Raw genomic sequence first — 20672 nt, 5'->3', positions numbered from 1 at the left:
TTTCAGTGCATGCACCCAGGCAATAGTCAAGACAATTAAGATTAACCAAAATATAGTATTCAACATAAATAAGAAAATAAGTAAATCATTTCCTTTGACCACTTCTTCCTTCTACAAAGCATAGAAATATGTTACCAACTCAAGGACCAGCTTAAGCATGTAAAATACACACATCTGCAGCAATACCACAACCAAGAGAGCTACTTTTCTGGAAGGCAGTGGATGTACATACTTCCACCAAGAGGGATTAATTAAATCATGATTCTGATCCTACACCTCCTAAAACATAGAGGCGTTTGACCAAGTCCTAAGTATTAGCTAAATTTTCCTAGAGGGCTGTTAACATATCGTAGCAGCTTAATCATCTGCAGCACAGACTAGTGTGCAACCTGCAGCAACATTAATTGATTCCCGGGCAGGTTAACGACTGAAATGAATAACCATGACCTGGGCAACAATTACACATTCTGTTAAAAGCTGATTGCAGAGTTCAAGACAAAACTTGGACACCATACTTGCATGCTTAGGTTCTCGGTTTATTTGCTGAACGTGAACTGTAGTCAAGCCTCAAGTCAAACTGGTAGGCTGCTGCATGCCAAAACTAGATGGATTCCTTAAGCATTTATGTAGCTAGCTGCATAATGGTGGCTATTCTCTCTCCCAAAGAACTTCTCATAACATATGTCAAAGACCTGATCCCTCCCCGCACTCAAGATCCCTTTTCTTAACTGTCTAAAAGTGACTTACTTTTCGCAAGCTATATGATTCCAGGTGACTTTCATTAAAAAGTGATTCAATTTTCCAGTGTTGTGGCTCTGCTCTCCAACTAGCTACGTTACTAAGCCGTTTATGACTGAAACTCAAAATCTTTTGGTCAGAGAATTTACTGTGGTAGGAGACAAAAGTAACTAAGTAGGTCACATCTGAATGACTGGAATCAACATTCAAGGTGTGAATGTGATCTTACTTGTGTAATTTATGGAAAGTCAATAGTAACTGAGCAGGTCAAAAAAATATAATACCAAGAGTTCAGTGAAGTTGAATTTTACTTGCTGCACACACTCTCAGATGTCCAAGTGAAAAAATATGCAGAGGATATCAAAAGTAGTCAAATAATGTGTGGCATTACTCATGGATACGAGATAGGGCTTTAGCAAGCAGATCCAACTGCAAAAACAGTTTACCCGGGAGGGTAACTTGAGGTTTTACCTGAGACAACAGTTAATCATTGCGTCTTGGGTTTGCTTGTTACCATCTAAGAAGCATATGCACACTTAGTATGAAGCACTCAGGTTGAGTAATATTTACATTAAATCATCTGATTACCTGAACAAAAGAAAAACGATTTTTAAATGTACATGCCATTTTAGGCTACTTGTAGGTATTGGGTGAAGCAAATATCCTAGCACAGAAAAAGCACAGGCAATGAGAAAACAGCAAGTGTGTCTTGCTATCCTCACTGCCTTCAAAAAAATTCCCCGACCTCTCTATGATCACTTTGTCTTGATAATGTTTTCCCGTTCATCTCTCTAGGTGACCTACACACCAACATACAAGCACAAAGGACTGCGGTTTTGAAGAATATTGGTGAACGGGTAGAGGCTCCAACACAAAATAAGTTTGTGTACATGCATCCTTTTGTGGTACCAGTGCTTGAGACTGACAGAATGTGCCATGCTAATGTTGCCATGTAATTAGACAGTGCCCATGCATCTTACCAGTTCCAGGCTCTATCCTGCATATTCTGATGTCTCTCTCCACCCAAAAAACAATCTGCTCTGTCCTGGCTTTCCCTCCTTTTAAGACTTTGGGATTCTGGACTCTGCAGTTAAATAAGTTGTTTAGTGACAGTGAAAGAGCAGGAAAGTCTGCTCATCTCTGCAGTGGTCTTAGGTAGCATTCTCATTCTGGGACCAAGATATAGACTGTCACCCGACCACAGACACACAAGCCATATATTAATTTGTTGCATACTGCAAAGCTATCAGCTACTTAACTGTGTTCACCACCCACTCGTTGTAAGGTATACCTTACAAAGACAGGGTGACCCAAATAACCTACAAGGAATAGGGCATGCAAGTAACATTGAAACAAATATTCTACTTGGGAAGTTTCTTTATCAGAAAATCAGAATTCAAAATATCCATATTTTACCAGAGACCTCTTTAACTAATGAGATGGTGTAATACAAGGTCTGTGTTCACGTGGCAATACCCAGAAAGCACTGCTGTCCCACATTTTCCACAGACAGAAAAGTTACTGCTATGTTATAACAAAAATCAAAGCTAACCCTTACCTGCGAAAGAGAGCAGTGCACCCTTTGTTCTGAAGTGGCGCAAATATAGCGTTTCAATCACTTTATTTATTTTTGGATTTCAACTGCTCACCTTTTTGTGAATTTGCTGAATGTCCCCAAGCGTGTTTGCTGCCTGGTCCAGAGTTGCTGGGATCAGGTTTTGTTCTTCCTTTGACCACCTTGTTTTTCTAGATGACGTGCTCTAGGTGTGCGCTTGTGTGTTCTCTTGAACCACACTCTCTTCTTCCCGAGAGGCTACTTATTGAACTATGGTTCATGCCCGTGCCAAAGGTAAGTCAGCTTCCACCCATGTAAGCTTACATGGCATCCAGCACAACTGGCACTCCCAAACCTCATCAGCCTCTTGGGGGCTCATATACCCTTCAGAAACACTCCACTGTCTAAACTACCCAGAAACATCCCCATCCCTGTTTTTTTGCCCCTAATGCTATGATGCACTGTGAGCCATTTCTGTGGTTTTACTACCCCCTCATATTATCTCTTATGGTGGATCTTTGCACACTCAACTTTGTTATAATACTACCTCACCAACCAACTGCAAGACTTATTATCTCATATACTACTGTCTCCAATTTTGACATAGTTAAATATCAATATCATACAGATTGGTAGTAGTGGTATACAATCATACTTCCTAGGTTTGTAATAAACAAGTGGGTATATTATAAAACATAGAGCACTGAATTTTTTATGTAAAGCGGTGCTTGAAAGGTAGCAAAACACCCTACTACCATGGGTGTCAGTTTACACTAAATGGAAAGATCCACTGTGCGAGTCAAACAAAAGAAAAGATATCCCAGCACTCAATGCGAAGTCCATGAAGTAAGGATTCATATAGATGGTCGAGATCATCTATCTATTGATAAATAATCAATTCTGCAGTCTTTATCATATTCACAACTGGACAACAGCAGACATGTGTTTCGTCACAAAGTGACTCTTTCAAGGCCAAATTCTGGGTATAACAAAGAAGTCAATACGAAGGTCCCAATAATGGTAGATCCCAAGTATAACGATGGAAACAGGAAAGGTGCAGTTGGAGATAGCATCAGGTTGCGATCTCTCTCTGAGATAGCACTGCAAGAAGATTCACCCTGAAAAAGTAAAGCAATGCATCAGATCCTTACTGGCAGGGGAGGTGATGCATTGATTCTTTCCTCGCAGAAAAGACGATACGTTAATTTCTGGACATGCAGCCTCGGTTCCTTACTGTGGTGCGAGGTCGATGAGAAATGACACCCTGGGACGATACATGGAAAAATTCAGATGCGCTGTGATGATGGAACCGCGGTGAAATAGGTGCAGCTTTGATTATGTTGGCGCTGCATTGATTTTTCCACCACAAGAAAGGCGCTGCATCAATTCTGCAGGCGTTGCGTTGACTTTTCAAACCGTGTCAGTGAGTGGATTTTCTCCTTCAGGTCACCAGCTTACACTTCCAAGGGCCCAGGGACTGGAGTTGGCACCACTTGGCAAGTCAGGACTCTCAGCAGAAGAGTCCAGGCACTGGAAGGTAAAGTCTTTGATGTTCCTAGGACTTAACAGGAAGCAACCTCATTTCAAGCCCTTGGAGAACCTTGGAAAGCAGGATGTAGAAAGCAAAGTCCAGCTCTTTTACTCCCAGGACAGATGCAGCAGGCCAGCACAACAAAGCAACAGGCAGAGTGGAAGTCCCACCTACTGCATCCAGCTCTTCTTCCAGACATAATGTCCTCAGTCTTGAAGTGTTTCAACTATGTGGTGTCAAGGCCAAGTAATTATACCCATTTCTGTCTTTGAAGTAGCCAAACTTCAAAGAGAAGTCTTTGTAGTGCACAAGACACTGCCTTGTCCCGCCCTGGCCCCAGACAATATCTGGTGGGGTTGGGGGGAGGGGTGGAAAGGGGACTGCTTTGTGTGAAGACAGGCACAGCCCTTTTCAGGTCCAAGTGTCTGCTCCTCCTACCACTCTAGCTCAGGAATACCCATCAGGAAATGCAGGGCACACCTCAGCTCTCTTTGTATGATCGTCCAGAGTGAATTCACAAACAGCCCACCTCCCATCCTGACCCAGACGTGTATTCCACAGACAGGAAGAGGCATAAAATGGTCAAGCAAGAAAATGCCCACTTTCTAAAAGTGGCATTTTAAAACTTACAATTCAAAAACCAACCTCACCAAAAATTGTATTTTTAACTTGTGAGTTCAGAGACCCCAAACTCCAAATCTCTATCTGCTCCCAATGGGAAATTACACTTAAAATATACTTCAAGACAATCCCCATGTTACCCTATGGAAGAGATACGCCTTTCAATAGTGAAAAACTAATTTAGCAGTATTTCACTGTCAGGACATGTAAAGCACACCAGTACATGTTCTACTTTTTAAATACACTGCACCCTGTCCATGGGGCTGCCTCGGGTCTACTTTAGGGGTGGCTTACCTGTAGTAAAAGGGAAAGTTTGGGCCTGGCAAGTGGGTGCACTTGCTAGGTCAAAGTGGCAGTTTAAAACTGCCCACACAGACACTTCAGTGGCAGGTCTGAGATATGTTTATAGGGCTACTCATGTGGGTTGCACAATCAGTGTTGCAGGTCCACCAGTAGCATTTGACTTACAGGCCCTTGGCACACATAGTGCACTTTACTAGGGACTTACTAGTAAATCAAATATGCCAATGATGGATAAACCAATCACCAATACAATTTAGACAGAGAACACTTGAACTTTAGCACTAGTCAGCCCTGGTAAAGTGCACAGAGTCTCAAAGCCAGCAAGAACGAAATTCAGCACAGGATCAAAAACAGGAGGTCAGAAGCAAAAGGACAGGAGAAACCACGCCAAAAGCTAACCGGTCTAACACGGACGATCAGCAGGCACAGACTGAACAAGACCTTTTTTGATAGAACAAGGTCCAGATATACCTTGGCACAAATGGAACTTCACAAAAGGTGCAAAAACTGCTAATATTTCCTCTTCTACATCTGTGCAGAGATTGCCTTTAGTAACAAAGCACACTTATGAAGAACTCAGCAATTCAATTGTAGTATTTTACAATAAAGAGTCACAGCATCACCTTGCTTCTTAAATGTAAGGTAAGGTAAAAGTGCATTATTGGCTGACAAGCCAACATTTTACACCAAGCAAGGTCGCTAGAGTTTGTAAACTTGTAAGCATTTGCATGTATCCAGCCTTCAGGCTGCGTCTGCTTCCAGGTTGAATTTGAAAGAAGCACACAGACAGGAGGGGATCCACAGAAGAAGTTATATCAGTTTGATGGCTTCAACTCACAGCTTTACGATAAGCCTACAACACCCTGTTGCTGCGATCCATTGATGAACAGGAAGCCTATTTTTTTGCACTTCCTCGGAGAGAGGACTGAGGCACATGAGACAGAAGGAGAGGTGTCAAACAGATAGAGGAAGAGGTTTTCAAACCACATAAACTGCAAAGCAAGTGTGGAAGCATTCTTTATGCCTATGCCTTTGTGGACACACTAACAGGAAAAAGTTAACTTCGAAAAGTAAACATAAAGCCCCTGAGAAGACACTAAGTGCAGTAAGTAGGTTTTAAAACTAGGAACGTCCGCATTACGTGCTTTCAGAGTGGATCAACAACAAAACAAAGAGGACCATAATGTTCAGATTATTTGCAAAACATGCTCAAAGAAATGAAGAATGGACTGAAGGTGGGATGCTCCAGGTGCAATACAGAGGGGAAGACTGCATCTACCAGACTGATGGACTCAGAAACATTCTTAATACCCAAACTTAGTGTCTGAAGGTCTTGTCACCTGTTAGGTTATCTTACCAAAATACTAGCTATTGACAGAGGGTAACAGAAATGAGGAGAGTTGATAGATCCAGAAAGTCTTGTGCATAGAACTATGAAAATACTGCATTTCTGCTGAAACACCAATTGTGCAATGTTGGCTAAATGCCAAGCATTATAATCCTGAAAACAGACAGAAAAATGAATTAACTGGCTACAGAGTTAAACCCCTCAACTAGAAGATATTCATTTGGATGTCTTTCGTTAGCAGGCCTGGGACAAAGGAATAATCAACAAGCCACCAGACTTTCCCTTCTAGAGTAGGCAAGAAGGTGTAGTGCCTTCAAATTCACAAATATTTAAGCCCTACAATTCACATCAAGGCAGATCCAACAGCTACAGAGGATCAAGGTAGGATTGTCCCAGACAGCAATGCAGATGAGCAGCATTTATTTACAATGGGTAGAGTGGAGACTGGGAGAGGGAGGATGATAGCATGATGAGCAACAGAGACAAGAGGCATGAAGATAGATTCCACTGGTCCTCCAAACTCAAGCCCTATTGTAGACTCCAATAAACTTCCCAGAGTACAGAATTCTTGTAAACAATGAGATACAGAAATGCACCTACAAAGGGGGTAAAAGTGAAACCATCAACAACGTATTCCTAGTCAAAAAAATAATAAGTAGGGGACCTCTTCTAGTGTTTATTTGTTTAGTGCCTCTCTTGGGTCCAACTTAGGAGTGTAAACTCAGGCTTATGAAAACAGAGTGTTTTATAGTACGTTTCGAAATCGCAGGTAGATTGCATTAATTTTAGGCCCTAAGATATTCTGTGCTTTTGTAACAGGTCAGATTGGAATGCTGAAGTGCTCCAGGATGTAGGGCTCAAAATCAACTTAGATATACCAAACACAGTTTCCATGTAGTGCTAGATGTCCTGGGATTCATATAGAAACATGCACAACACAGACTCCCTAGTAAAAATTGCAATTTATCCAAAGAAAGATCAAATCATGTGTAAGGAGCAACAGGATTTGCATCAGACAGTAAGTTTCCAATACTTCTTTAAGAACAAAATATAACTGAAGCGGTGGATGGATCCCATGGAACCCCATCATGTGAGCTGTATTCAGAAACTCTTCTGCTTGGTGACAAAGTCAGACTTTAAACATTTGAGAGTTGTAGCCTCCTGAAGCAATATTTGCTCTGGTGGCAAAAGGTAGCAATTTCTGTAACCACACATCATTGGCCTGGAATCGCTTTAAAGTTTTTTGGCAGTCATGCATTTAATCAGAAAACAGGATAAAATTTCACCTTTCTTTCAACAGACAATCTGTTGGCAGCACAGTGCAATCTATCATCTGGAGGCATCCGTTGTAACCTTCTACACAACCTGGCCAAGCACTTCTGGCACAGTTGCCTACAGCATCATATTGTGCTACAAGCAGTATGCCTAGCAGGATTGATTATTGTAGTAGCCAAATGGTGAATTACACAACCAATTAGGTTACCTCATAAAAAACATTTTTTTGAACACAACCTCATCCAGGTGATAATGGTGCTATGGGCTCTAAGTTACATATGGGCTTTTCCCCTTTCAAAAAATAATCTTTCAAAAACACAATCATTAAAGAAGATCTGTATAACAAGAAAGGTGGTGGACTTGCCATTGTGGCTCACAACAATATTCCCAATTACATTTCCTCTAATTTAAGTCATTTGATCAGTGAAACATTAACTTTTCAACTGAAACTTACTAAACAATATACATTTAGAGGTGTTCTGATATATCGCCCTCCCCCCAGGACCACGAGCATCTTTTATACCAACCTTAAGCCACCTATCAGAATGTAGTGTTAAAGCCGCAAACTCCACGGTGCTAGGGGACTTTAACAACCACCTTGAAAAAACTACGGACAGAGAATCTGTCTTCCTGGTTGACATAATATCTATCTTAGACTTGCATCAGCTTGTCAAACATCCCCCACACTCAGCAGGGCACTGGAAGGTACTTTTTCCAGAACTCCTTACCTCTAGGTAAAAGATTCCTTTCCACTGACATGGTCTGATCATAATGTGGCAATGTTCAATCTTAACCTACCCTCATCACCACTCTGTAGGTATATAAATCCACAGAGCACTAAGGGCAGGGTCTTGAAGAATGTCAGCTCACCTGCTCTACATTCTGTTCTATCCGAATAACAGTCAGAAATCAAGCGTAACCCTTCAACAGACCTTGACAAAACCATACATTCTGCATGGATTGGAAAGATGATAGATACTCTAGCGCCGTTAATGGTTTTTACCGGTCACAGAAAATATCCCTCAGAACCATGGTGTTCTGAGAAACTGAGAGCACAGAAACAAGTGTGTAGAAGAAAAGAGTGAACATGGAGATCCAAATATGACTCTCGAACAAAGGAAATTCATAAACAATCCATTGGGAAGTATAAAAAAAACTCATTGTAGAGGAAGAAACCAAATTCTTCTCCAACAAGATCCTACAATCAAAGAATTCTGCAAACGAGCTGTTTAACACTTTAAAGAGTCTGGCAAAACTGTCTGCTCCCAGGAATTTTAATTGCACTCAAGTGTTCTGCAATACACTAGCTAAGGAAGTACTTGACACTTTAACCAATAATCATTCCGACTCCAATGCTAGACAATGGTTCAGGACCTTCAGTGTCAGCTTTTGATAAGTTCTTTACTTAGTACAGAACAGGTTCTTAATCTGGTAAAATCTACCACTAGACCTCTGTCCCCCCTAAGAATGTGCATCTTGTTCCGAATATCATAAGCAGTCAACTGACACCCAGTTTCAATGATATAATTAACACAGGTTACTTCCCTTTCGAGTGGAAGAAACTTTCAATTTTAACATTAGTTAACAAAAAAAAAAAGAATCACATGGACCCTCAAGAGTCCAGCAGTTACAGGCCTATAACCAGGCTCCCACTTCCAGAAAAGCAACATGAGAAGGCTTTGAATATGGATCTTTTGACATTCATAAATACCAACAACTTAATAGATTTAGAGAATCCCATAGTACAGAGACAGCACTGATAGCCGCATCGGAGAAACTGAATTCGATTTTGGATGAAGCCGGCAAGGCCGCACTGCTTTTATTAGACCTCTCAGCGGCCTTGGATACTGTCCATCATACAATTCTGATCGACTGACTCGTCGAGCTGGGAATAGGGGGTCTTGCCATCAGCTTAATAAAATCATCGTCACAGATAGAGTGCCACAAGTTGCCCTGGGAGGTTTGGTCTCAGACCACTTATGCCTACCACGGGGTGTGCCGCAGGGATCCCTGCTCAGCCCCAAGCTTTTTCATCTTTACTTCACACCTCTGGCAAGACTCATTAAATCCAGTCACCCAGATGACATTGCTTCCAAATTTAGCTCTTACATGTCGCAAATAAGCAGCTAGATGAGCCTAAACTACCTAAAACTTAACCCCGTAAATCAGAGGTTCTTCTCTTATGCAATGACGTTTCATTCTGGGTCAAAATGGATGGCCCCAGGAAATGGGCTTACCTCCTTTACCAGTACGTAAAGTGAAGAACTTGGGGATGCTTTTTTTATAACAAACTTAATTTTGAAGACCATATAAATATGTTGGCTAAATCAATATTTCGTGCTTTAAAGATAATCAGAGAAGTCTGTTATTTTATTCTCACTGATCTTCAAAAGACAGTAGCCACCACCCTTGTTCTAGCTAAACTGGAATACAGCAATGCCCTATACTTGAGCTTTAAGAAAAAGCTTCTTCTCAACCGTCAGATGTTACAGAACACATCGGCTTAGCTCCTGATGAGGATTCCAAAATATCAGACTGTATCTCAAGCCACAGAAAACTTTGTTGGCTTTCTGTAGCAAAGAGAATATAATTTAAAGCTCTTTGTATAGCTTTTAAGGCTTTACGTAATGTTGCCCCCGATACATTCAGGATAGATTAATTTGGCACACAACCTCTTAAAAGCTCAGAACTGCAGAAGCCAAGCCCCTAGTACCGCCTAGGGCTAAATGTGCTTCCTGGGGAGGCAGAAGCTTCTTTTTTTCTTTTTTTCTTTTCTTTTTAGAACAGTAAGGTTGTGGAACTCCCTTTCAATGAATTTAAAGAACTGTTCTAACTTACTGTCATTCAGAAAATCTATTAAGACTTGGCTCTATACTCACTAGGGTTGCACATCCTGCTAATGCTCCTTTCGCAACAGTGCCAGTGCCAAGACGCCTTGGGGGAACTGAGCGCCATATACTTCCCATTTTATTACTATGGTGCTCACCCTGCTTTGCATCTCATACTCTAGACCCCTCACCTAAGGGGTTTGTACTATCCATCTTCCCATTTCAATTCAAGTGATTTCGATCGACTTCCTCTTTCCTGCTCCATCCCATGTATCACTTCTTGTAACTGCATAAACCATCATAAGGTCACTACCACATGTTCCTTAGATGTGGTTCCAGCTTAGAAAGGCTTCTGTTGTACTCCATGTTGGTCTTATAAACACCAAGTTTAGGTGCTTTACTGTTTTTCCATGGGGTCTAGGGGGTGTCCCACTCACCAATCCCCTCTTTGGTTGTGTGTGCCCCATGTCATTTTCTGGCACTCTCTTCTGGTTCCTGCAGCATCTTCTGCTAGTGCAGACATTAGATTAGTTAGAAGGGCCTATTTATATTTCCAAGACTGCTGTAGCCTACTTTTTTAATGTATTTATTTTAAAAAATACCCTTCTCTCATACTCTGTTTTTGCATTTACTGTACCCTAGTCATAATGGAACACTTGTTTTACAATTAAGCAAGTGCTTAAAAACCTAATTTGTTTTCTGGCACTACAATTCAAAACGTTATTTTCAAATACAGGACATTAAATTGGGACCGATATTCCATGGGCCTCTGAATATCTGTCATATCACACAACTCCTCGAGTTCTGGGGCTCAGGAAGCCTCAGAGTTCACCTCTCCCCAAACGCCACTTTAATTAGATGGATGCATGACATGGGTTATAAATCACAATGTTCACGGAGCCTGAAGGGCAAGGCCTCAAACGTTTTTGTGATTGCAACTATGCTGGAGGATATTATCAAGATCACAACAACCCAAGGGTTCCCTGAAACTCGATTTGATACTGGGCTGAGTCTGGGAAAATAGAAACAGAAAAAAAACACAAAAAACACCTCCAAGCCTTGGTTCTAAATGAAGAATCCTTACTGTCTAAAAAGTACAAACATAGGCCTGATATACAGACTAAAACAATAGGTTTATGTTTGGATATTCTTCTTCTTTATTTTGCAAATCAATTAACGAAATTAATCAACACTTCTTATAATACACTATATCAATGATATTCTGACAGGACTCTCCCTCCCCATATAATAGATAGCACAACACTTAAAAAATTCAGACACGTCAATTGCTTGCGCCTTCCACTTCTTGTGTTTTATGGCACCTGGGGAAGGGCCATCAAATGCACTTACTCAGTTTGCCTTTGACAGAGAAGGAGTAATTAGAATGGCACGTGTCGTGGAGGCCCATAGATTGGTCTTCTACAGGAGCCCAGGGAGCAAACTGCTGAATCCTGATAAACCTAAATTAGGCCTATGCAAGTGTTTCCCCTTCAGATTCTGACACTACATTATTTTTAGGTCTTGCCTGAGACAGCACATATGCAGTCGCTCGAGAGCCATTGTTTCAGTACAAAATGACCAAGCATTTGCAATGCAATAGGTCTCGCCTTTGCTCCAGATAGAGCTATTGGTATTGTAAATGCACAACTGGACTTTTCTTGCTACATTGGTTAACTCTGCCACAAAATGTGGTCCTCTCTACCACATAATTCCAGTGGCCCTGCTTATAACTAAAGCACTTCCATTTACATTCTTCCTCTATCTGCAGCAAATAAGGAAAATATTGCCATTATTTATTATATTATTATTATTTTGGAGTTCCCTTCAACCTAGTGTAGGGAACCAGAAATGATACAGTCTGCTTTTTTGTTGTAAATTTGCATCTACTTTGAATATAACATGTATTATTTGAGCACCAGGCTGTAGCCAAAAGCTTTATGAATAAATGTCAAAGAAAATTAATTTGGGCAGATACACCACTGTAGATGAAAACGTTAGGGGCCCCTTGCTAAATTTTACAGTAGACCTGTCTTGTAATGACACTACTTATAGCATTACCAGGTGCTAAAGTCCAGTTTTTAATACAATAGTCATACTTCATGCTGAACTGTTTCTGAGTGCTCTTAATTTCAGCTTATATAGAACAGGAAAACATGTCAATTAAGTGATTTGCCCAGTATCACATAATGTGGTCACCTGTTGAAAGCAGTTTTTCAACTCGGGAATCCTGATGCCACAATCAGCAACCCAACACATAGGCCATACACCTACCTTCATATTGTCCGATATGACAACCACAAGACCCCTATTTTGTGTATTATTCCTTAAAACCACACCTGCCATCTTGGTAGCTTAATGGCCGTACACTGGCTGAACTGAACGTCAGTAGCTGAAACTTACACCGCACTCTTCAGGGGAGTAGGATTTCCTAAAATATCTACCTGTCCATAGGACATGATCCTTCATAAATCTACTTAACTTAGTTACTAGCAATATGCTTATTTTGCCACCTCTCAGCAGATCTACAAAATAGGACTGGAGGTAGCAGTAAGCAACAGTTCCAGGGTTGGAATGCCCTTCAAGTCTGTGAAAAGCAACTAACTTGTGTGTTTTATGGATTTTCACCAGCTCTTCTCTAAGCTTTTCCCAGACTGGAAAAGGTTGGATATTTACTCCTGACAATGGCAGAAGTAAGACTTCTTCCAGGGTTGGGAAAAAAGTGGTTGGAGGGAAGGTGAACTTGTAAACACTCAACACATTTTTGTATGAGCAAATCAATGAGTGCATATGTGCTTGACTTAAAATGCAGTTTACAAATCATGTGTACGAGTACGATTTCCCGGTCTACTACTGTAATTCTTGTGAATTCATGAAATTTGTAAATCTGCACTAACGCAAATACATTTACCATGGATGCACGTTTGTACCTTTCGGAGCCCTAATTAGGTCTGCTGTTAACCAAGACATTTTGTTTTTATTAAAATTCTATTTCTCTACCCTACTATTTTCTGGCTTCACTGAAAGTGACAGTAATTTTCTCTTTCACACTTTCTTGCACTGAAAAAAACTACATTGTGTGCCTAAACTACCTTGACAATGTGTGCTTTTCAGACCAAAACATATTTTTGCTTTTTGCCAATGTTTATTACAATGGTGAGGGCCCAGCAGCTCCGACAACATTAAAGTGTTACAAAAGCCATGTCAAAATAAGACAAGCCTTTACAAAATTAAAAGACTGACCATCAGTGTCAGACCTATTGGCTTTGCCAATGCTTGTTTGTTTTCATGTTTATTATAATCTTGTTGAAGCTGGTTTCACAGATTTTTCCATTATGAAAATTGTTTGGAAATACCACCTTGTACCAAGACATTTCACTGAATGATGCTTCAGAGAAATGGTACTTAAAATTTCAAAGGAATTTAGCAGAATTATTTTTCTTAGTTGCATTTTTTTGTGAATATTTTATTTCGAAAGCAAAGAATCATCACGCTTGCTTTTAAGCTTCTGCAAGTATTTGCATCTAATCAGAGAGCATAACATGTAGCCTTATTGTTAAACCATGCAAACCTGTGGACACATTTATTTTTTTACTGGGACTACTGACAGTAGTGCAGTCCGAGCTTACATCCCATTTTATTTAATGGGTTCAGTCCGCTTATTTCTATTTATAATGAGTCCTACGATTGCAAAGTAAGAGGTAGCTTTACTTGCTTAAAAACTGGATTGGCAGCACTTAAAACAAGGAACAACGTGGAGGGATGGTGGGTACGGCAGACATGAACAGGAAACTGAGGGACGGGCGGAAGGTGCTGGGGGTAACAGTGCAAGCTGATTCAAAGTACCATGGCGGCCAAGGAGAGACACAAAAAGGAAAAAGAAGTTCGCTCACATAAAACATATCGGCAGTCGTGTAGTTATATATGTAACAGGGGCAGTCCGCAAGGCGGCAATAAAACCGCCCCAAGGAGGGACAAACTTAAAGCATTTACCAATGACGATAAAAGATTTTTGAAAGGCAAGCCCACGAACAATTGAAAGTGATGGGCGTGAGGTGGGCGTGGTTAAAAGCCCACAATAGGTCAAAGCGCTTGCGTGCTGGACCTAAAAAGGGCTTCGAGTCTAACCATTACCTACCACTGGTTGGCTTTACCGTGGCTCATTTCTTTTATTTTTACTGGTCAGAAGCAGATTGTTTTATCTTGCGGTCTCAGACATCTTTGGGAAGATTAGCGTTTCACCTTTTTAGATTCGACACACAAGAGATTTTTTGTGTGAATTTAACATTATTTTGTGTGCAAATGTGCTTTTTTTAAGCCTTAAGTGGATCCTTTTGGGGAAAAAGTCTGTTGATGCAGTCTCCCAAAAGCAAGAGTTACAGGACAACAAACCAAAAAAAGCCAAACTGCAAGAGGGCCAAGCCTGACACAAAAAAAAAAATCGTCTTGGGGTAGTTACTGCATGCGATAATCAAAAACAGTGTCTGCTATTTGGAAGCAATGGTTTAATTGTCTTTCCGTAAGATGTAGATTTCTTACATAATGTCATTCTGCGTGAGGTAAGCACATATGATGGTGTTTGCTATTCACAGGACGAATCAAGTCCCATTTTGCACTAACACTGCATTAGGGAAGGAAAGTAAAAATATAGGAACAACTTTTTTTGGCATGCCGGGTGTACGTTTTTTTGGCAACAGACAGATGGGAACAAAGGTGGTTAAGGATAGTGTGGGAAATGAAACAATCATATTAATATACACTTCTCTTAGGAAAAGTATGGGATATATTGCGGCAGCATTCACTTGTACTTTTATTAGAGAGATGACGTATCTAGTGTTGACCATAATGTTTTGTCCTAATCCATGCCAGTTTAAGTATATGCACATGCATTGTTTTAGGAATGTAAATAGAAATACTTACATACTCACTACTTATCCTGAAAATGTTTCATGGATTGGCCCTCTTCTAACAACGGTGTACATCAAAGACCTCAGACTCACAGACCTTGAAATGCAAAACATTGCTTTGATGCAAATAGTAAATGTTCAATTATTAAGTTTGACGCCTACGGTGCTCATGCCATTCATGGTAAACATGGTGTATTCTGTAATAAAAGTACTTTGGGTCAGCCTCCTCCAGTCATTTGCTTCTTTTGCCTTGGAACTCCAGCCACTGGCCTGCAATGTTGTGAGTCGTTGAAAACATATTGTATTCTATTGTACTGTACCATACTGAAGCATATGTATACTGGACGCTCCCAGTGTCCTGGTCATGTATTCCGCCTGTAAAACATCTTGCGCCACGCCTGTTGGTCCCAATATCAAGTTTATTCTAGTGTGCAGTCTGTGTACCGGGCAGTAGAAGGAATACTCTCGTTCATGGGGGTGTTGTAAAAGCCATATATCATATAACCCTCTGTCATACATCCAGGACCGAAGGCCCTGTGTGGTAATTCGCTAGGTGCCCCAGGTAGGGGAGGATAGGATCTGTCCATTTCCACATCTGGGAAACCGTTAAAGTCGCCCCCGCCCCCCCATATACAGAGGACGGAAAGATCTTGAAAGACTGTAGGTGTGATGGATGTCAGAAATTCTCTCTGTTTTGAGTTAGGGGTGTATATACTGGCCAGCGCTAGGGGCGCCCCATCCAATGTGCTCTCTGTTAGCACGTATCTGCCCTCCTTGTCTATGGTGAGGTGCTCTGCAATGTAAGGGACCTCGGGTGCCATCCAGGTCATAATCCCCCTGGCGAATAATGACGTTGTTGTGCCGTAAACATGTCCCCTTCATTCAGTTTTAAGTTTGTGCAATTCCCTCGCTGTGAGATGTGTTTCCTGGATTATCACTAGTTGAGCATTGTGGCGTTTCAAGAAGGTGTGTACCCACTGGCTCTTGGCCGGTGTTGCCAAGCCCCTCACATTCCATGTTGATATATTATACTGTGTGGCCTCCATGTGCATGTGATCGTGTGTGTGTTGCATTATGCGCTTGGAGCCCTGCCCCGTATCCAATGTAATGCCATAACTCAATGACCTAAGTAAGGCCATCCTTCTATCCGTGTGTCCCCCCGCCCCCCACTACCCGTGCCACCCCGTGTCTGCATCAAGAACCTGGTGTGAGCATGAAAAACCATCACAACATCAACCCTCTTGGGCCTGTGGCCAACAGACCTACAGCCAGCTTCCCCCCTGCGAACACAACAAAGACCAAACCCATTGGAGGGTTGAACATCGTCCATTCGGAAAGGCATGCTGGGGGCGTGACGATAACACACTGAGTTAAACTTGGGAAGTAGAGAATTTTACTTTGGGATTTGCAGCCAGCAAAGTAGCAGGTAAACCACAAGGCTCTCGATCATCGTCCTACGTTAAATTCTGACTTCAAAAACTAGGTATGCTCTTGGGAAAACAACCCCACTAGGAATGTGAACATTTCAATCATATGCATCATTCTCTGTTTTCTTGGAGAGTGCCTTGTTATTATCATGTTATCATTTTGAGTACACTGTACGGCCTCAGTGTAATTCAAGGAACCAGAGTATCTTGGACTGCCTCTAACCTGTCTTTCTTCTTCTGGAGGATGCAGTATTCAAATTGATGTGGTGGGTTGCTAGACTATAAAGGAGGAAATTGTGTAATTTTGAAAAGTATCAATGGTAGTTTAGGGGGAGGCCAAGAGCTTACAAAAGGTTATTTGCAATATCGAACAACACTCCAAATGAGCTTTTGCTGTTTTAAATTTTTTTTTATTTAAGTCTACCGTTTTATTGATTTTAATTCATTGTAGCATAATACAACAATTTGTCGATGGTAAAGAGCTTGAGCAGGCGTACCACACATCATCCATTTAAAAACAGGTAAAATATCATCAATAACACATTCCTGGGATATATAACATCACACAGTGTCAGGATATCCATGGGCTCAAAATCTTCTAAAGCTTTTTTCACAACCTCTTCATATATATACTGCGGTTTCTACAGTTACTCAGCAGTCCATACAACTAATTGCCTGCATCCAGTGACATGCAATGTCCCTTTTGGCGATCAGGAATCCAAGTCCTGCTGAAGCAGAGGCCAGGCCCAAGGCACAGATGGGTTCTGCCAATCCTGGGGGTTAATAATTTCAGACAGTGTTGAACGATAAAAGTAGGATCGCCCTCACTGAGCAGAGGAAGGGACAACTGGGCCCTAAACCTATAGAGTCCTAGGAGAACCTTTGAAATGTACGACCATACAAAGGCCTTTATCTGGAGAGGACGGCAGTGCCATCACAAGGCTGCTTAAAGCAAGATGGCTGAGCCTGCTAACTACAACACTGCTGAGCCTGTGACAGAGGTGAACGCTACTAAACCCCTTGTCCTGAGGTGGTGGTGGGGGAGGGGGAGAAGAGTTTGACTGGTGGAACAGGGTGACAAACGAAGAGTTGACTGGGGCCTGATTGAACAGAGAAAGGCCTACCCTGCACCAGGACCTGTGTTCTAGATATACCTAAAGAACTGGTCACTCCCATTGACATACAGCGCATCAACTTGCTCACCCGCCAGACTACTGTGCTGATTGCCTGGGGTGACCTCACTTCCCTGCATACCTTGGCCTGAGTTGCCTGCCTTCGGGACTGCGCCCCCTTCATGGGAGATATGGTGGGCCCCTGTGCTTACTGGGTTAATAATATAGTGCCCTGTCGTGTGGACACCTGGGTATGAAATTGGGCAAGGATCTCCCTGTGCTGCCTGCAACGAGTGATTCATCCCCCACTCTCCCCTCTCCTTCTCCCCTTTCCCCCCCAAAGTGCAATCATGAGTCTGGACGATCCTCCAGAGTGGGGCAGCAGACCAAAATGGACCACTAAACTGTGATGGTGAGGGTCGCCGTCTGGCCTCACAGGGCAGGGTAGAGACCTCACCTTCTATTCTGGTTGACACGTCTCATACTCAAATTCTGTCTGCTGCTGAGGGCCTTAAACAAGACCTAGCGGATAAAATAGATGCATTCTCCATGGATGTTAACCTTCTGACAGCGGACCTCTGCAACAATAATGAGAGTTGCAAAGAGAAAGATCAAAAAATGGCTGACCTAGTCACAGACTTTGAGGAGCTGAAAACAACTGCCCAAGCCCCCACAGACCAAACAGCCTACCTGGATGAGTGCCTTGAAGATAATGAGGATAGGGAACAAAGGCATATCCCCCTCCCCTGCTTTGTGGGTTTCCCGTACGGGACAGCCCCAGAGCTATTCTTAGAAGGATGACTTGAAAGACTGATGGGTTCTGATGCCCTGTCATTCTTTTTTGCTGCTGAAAGAGCCCACAGGGTCCTAGTCCCACGGTTACATCCCAGAGGCTTGCTACGGGCAATGATCGCATATATTCTCAACTATAGGGGTACAGAATGTATCCTGAAATGGGCTCGAAATCAATACATTTTGAAGAACAAAGGAAATTGTACCTGGTAGTGAAGCAGTAACTGAACATATGCTACATGCTTCTATTCCCTGCAAAATTAGGTTTTCTTATTAGGGCAATTTGCATTTCTTTGACATACCAGAGGATGTGTGGCACTGGCTTGAGAGCAACTGCGAATCTGAAGTGGAACGACAGGCATGTAAAGAGGTTTGGGGACCCATGCGCAGCATCAGATCTAGTGGGTCAAAGGAGCGCAGAAGATAGTGCCTACGAGAGAAGGGTGCTGGCTTGAGGGTCGAGGTACAATAAGATGGCACCCTAGCACTGGCAAACACCTTCAACTATACAATGGAGGGGTCTCCAGCAGTGGAGCCGTCTGGAGAAAGATACCAGGTCCGGATGCTAGATTGAGAAGAGAGAGCACATGGGCATTTAATAGCATTTCTACACAGGCCTATATACCACAGGTTGGTGTGGCTCCCGAGACTGACATTAGGGCAGATAGCAACACTGTGCATGACCCCTGCAACTCATGTACAATTATCAACTCACAAAGTGTGAGAATGCTGCTGAAAAGGAATATAGCAGGGTATATGGTGGAGGGGAGCACATAAGGAATGTTTATTGCAGAGCAGGAGCCACAGAGATCGCTGGGTGTACAACCTTGTGGTGGAAGAGTATTACATTTGGCGCAATCAATAGGATTGTCAGGGAGGCGAGGTCCCTGTAAATACATCAGACTCTCTGGCTTGTGGACTGAGTACTGGTGGCCTTTCCTGCCCAGTAGATAACTTGATAGGAGAGTTTTCCTAGCTAGACTGTGCACAGAGGGAATATTTAGTTAGAATATAACCGGTTTGGGGTATTATGGGGAAGCATCAGTTGTTAGGTTAACAGGGTGTCTAACCAGGTGGTGTGAGGGGGGAATTCGATGGCTCTTATACAAGGGACGAAGAGGTGGGGAAGAGAGGTCGCCAGGCACTAAGCACATGTATGTCTTGATGCCCAAACATATGAGAGAGTTGACAGCCATGGATCGCACGGTCTACCCTGGGACAATGGCTAGTGCCAAAACACTCCACGTGGCCACCTGCACCGTCAGAAGCCTCAATGCCTACACTAAGCTATACAGTGCACACCTACCTTCACAGCATGGTATTCGTATTGCACTGCATCTTACAGATGAGGAGGAGTGCACACTGAAAAAGAAGTGGTGGGAATGGATGGTCTCCTCAACGTACTCTACTTATGCAAGGGGGTGGGGGGCTACAATGTGGTTAGCACCAGGGGTGTATGACTCCTTTTGCTATATACAGATCATGGGGAGGTGACTTGAATTGTGTCCTAGATGGAAACATGGGCAGGTGACCACCTAAACGCCACACGAAACTAGGCATAACAGCTGCACTATCAGAGGTAATGGGTTGCCTGGAATGCACATACGTATTGCGTACCCTCCACCCAGACACTAAATATTTTTCTTGTTACTCTGAAAAGCATAACAGGCATTGTAGACTAGATGGCAGAATGGTACACTGGGACTCAAGCACTAGAATACACAAAGCTCCATATCTTAACAGATTCCTGTTGGATCACTTCACACTGTTGCAACACTCCAGAGGTACCGACTGTCGCAAATGTCCGATCAGAAGTTAAGGAGGCCCTAGAATCATACCTAGAACATAACTGGGGGTCCACTGGCATGAGGGTGCCAAAGTGGGAGGCACTGAATGTAGTGATGAGAGGGGAAAGTCTCTCCAGGATATATGGCATCAAACACCGCTTGAGCCTAAAACTCACTCAGAATTAAACATTGCAGGCTCAGTTACACATGTGAGAGGAGTAAAGGACTCTGCTCTGAGGGGTTCCTCGGTCGACCTGTACACTGCAAAATAGCACTTTGTGGGACACACTAGATTAGCACACGCTCCATGACTACCATCAAAAGATGCACACTGAGGGGAATATATCCGGGCATTTATTAATGTGGCTGTTGAAAAGGGAGGCCCCATCTTTCCTATTACTCTCGCTGAAGGGGACCGATGGAGTAAGGGCGGTGACATAAACCAGTGTCA

General features: G+C 42.4%; 1 protein-coding gene across 2 annotated transcripts in view; it reads right to left on the bottom strand.

Moving 5' to 3' along the window:
* The window catches only part of VMP1 (vacuole membrane protein 1), a 682493-nt gene that overhangs the window by 638127 nt on the left and 23694 nt on the right, over positions 1–20672 (bottom strand). The gene's annotated exons all lie outside the window — the stretch shown is intronic.

The sequence above is a fragment of the Pleurodeles waltl genome, chromosome 3_1 (genome assembly GCF_031143425.1).
Source record: "Pleurodeles waltl isolate 20211129_DDA chromosome 3_1, aPleWal1.hap1.20221129, whole genome shotgun sequence".
NCBI classification, from domain to species: Eukaryota; Metazoa; Chordata; class Amphibia; order Caudata; family Salamandridae; genus Pleurodeles; species Pleurodeles waltl.
The sequence above is the reverse complement of the archived record's forward strand: the minus strand, read 5'-3'. Positions and strand labels throughout refer to the sequence as shown.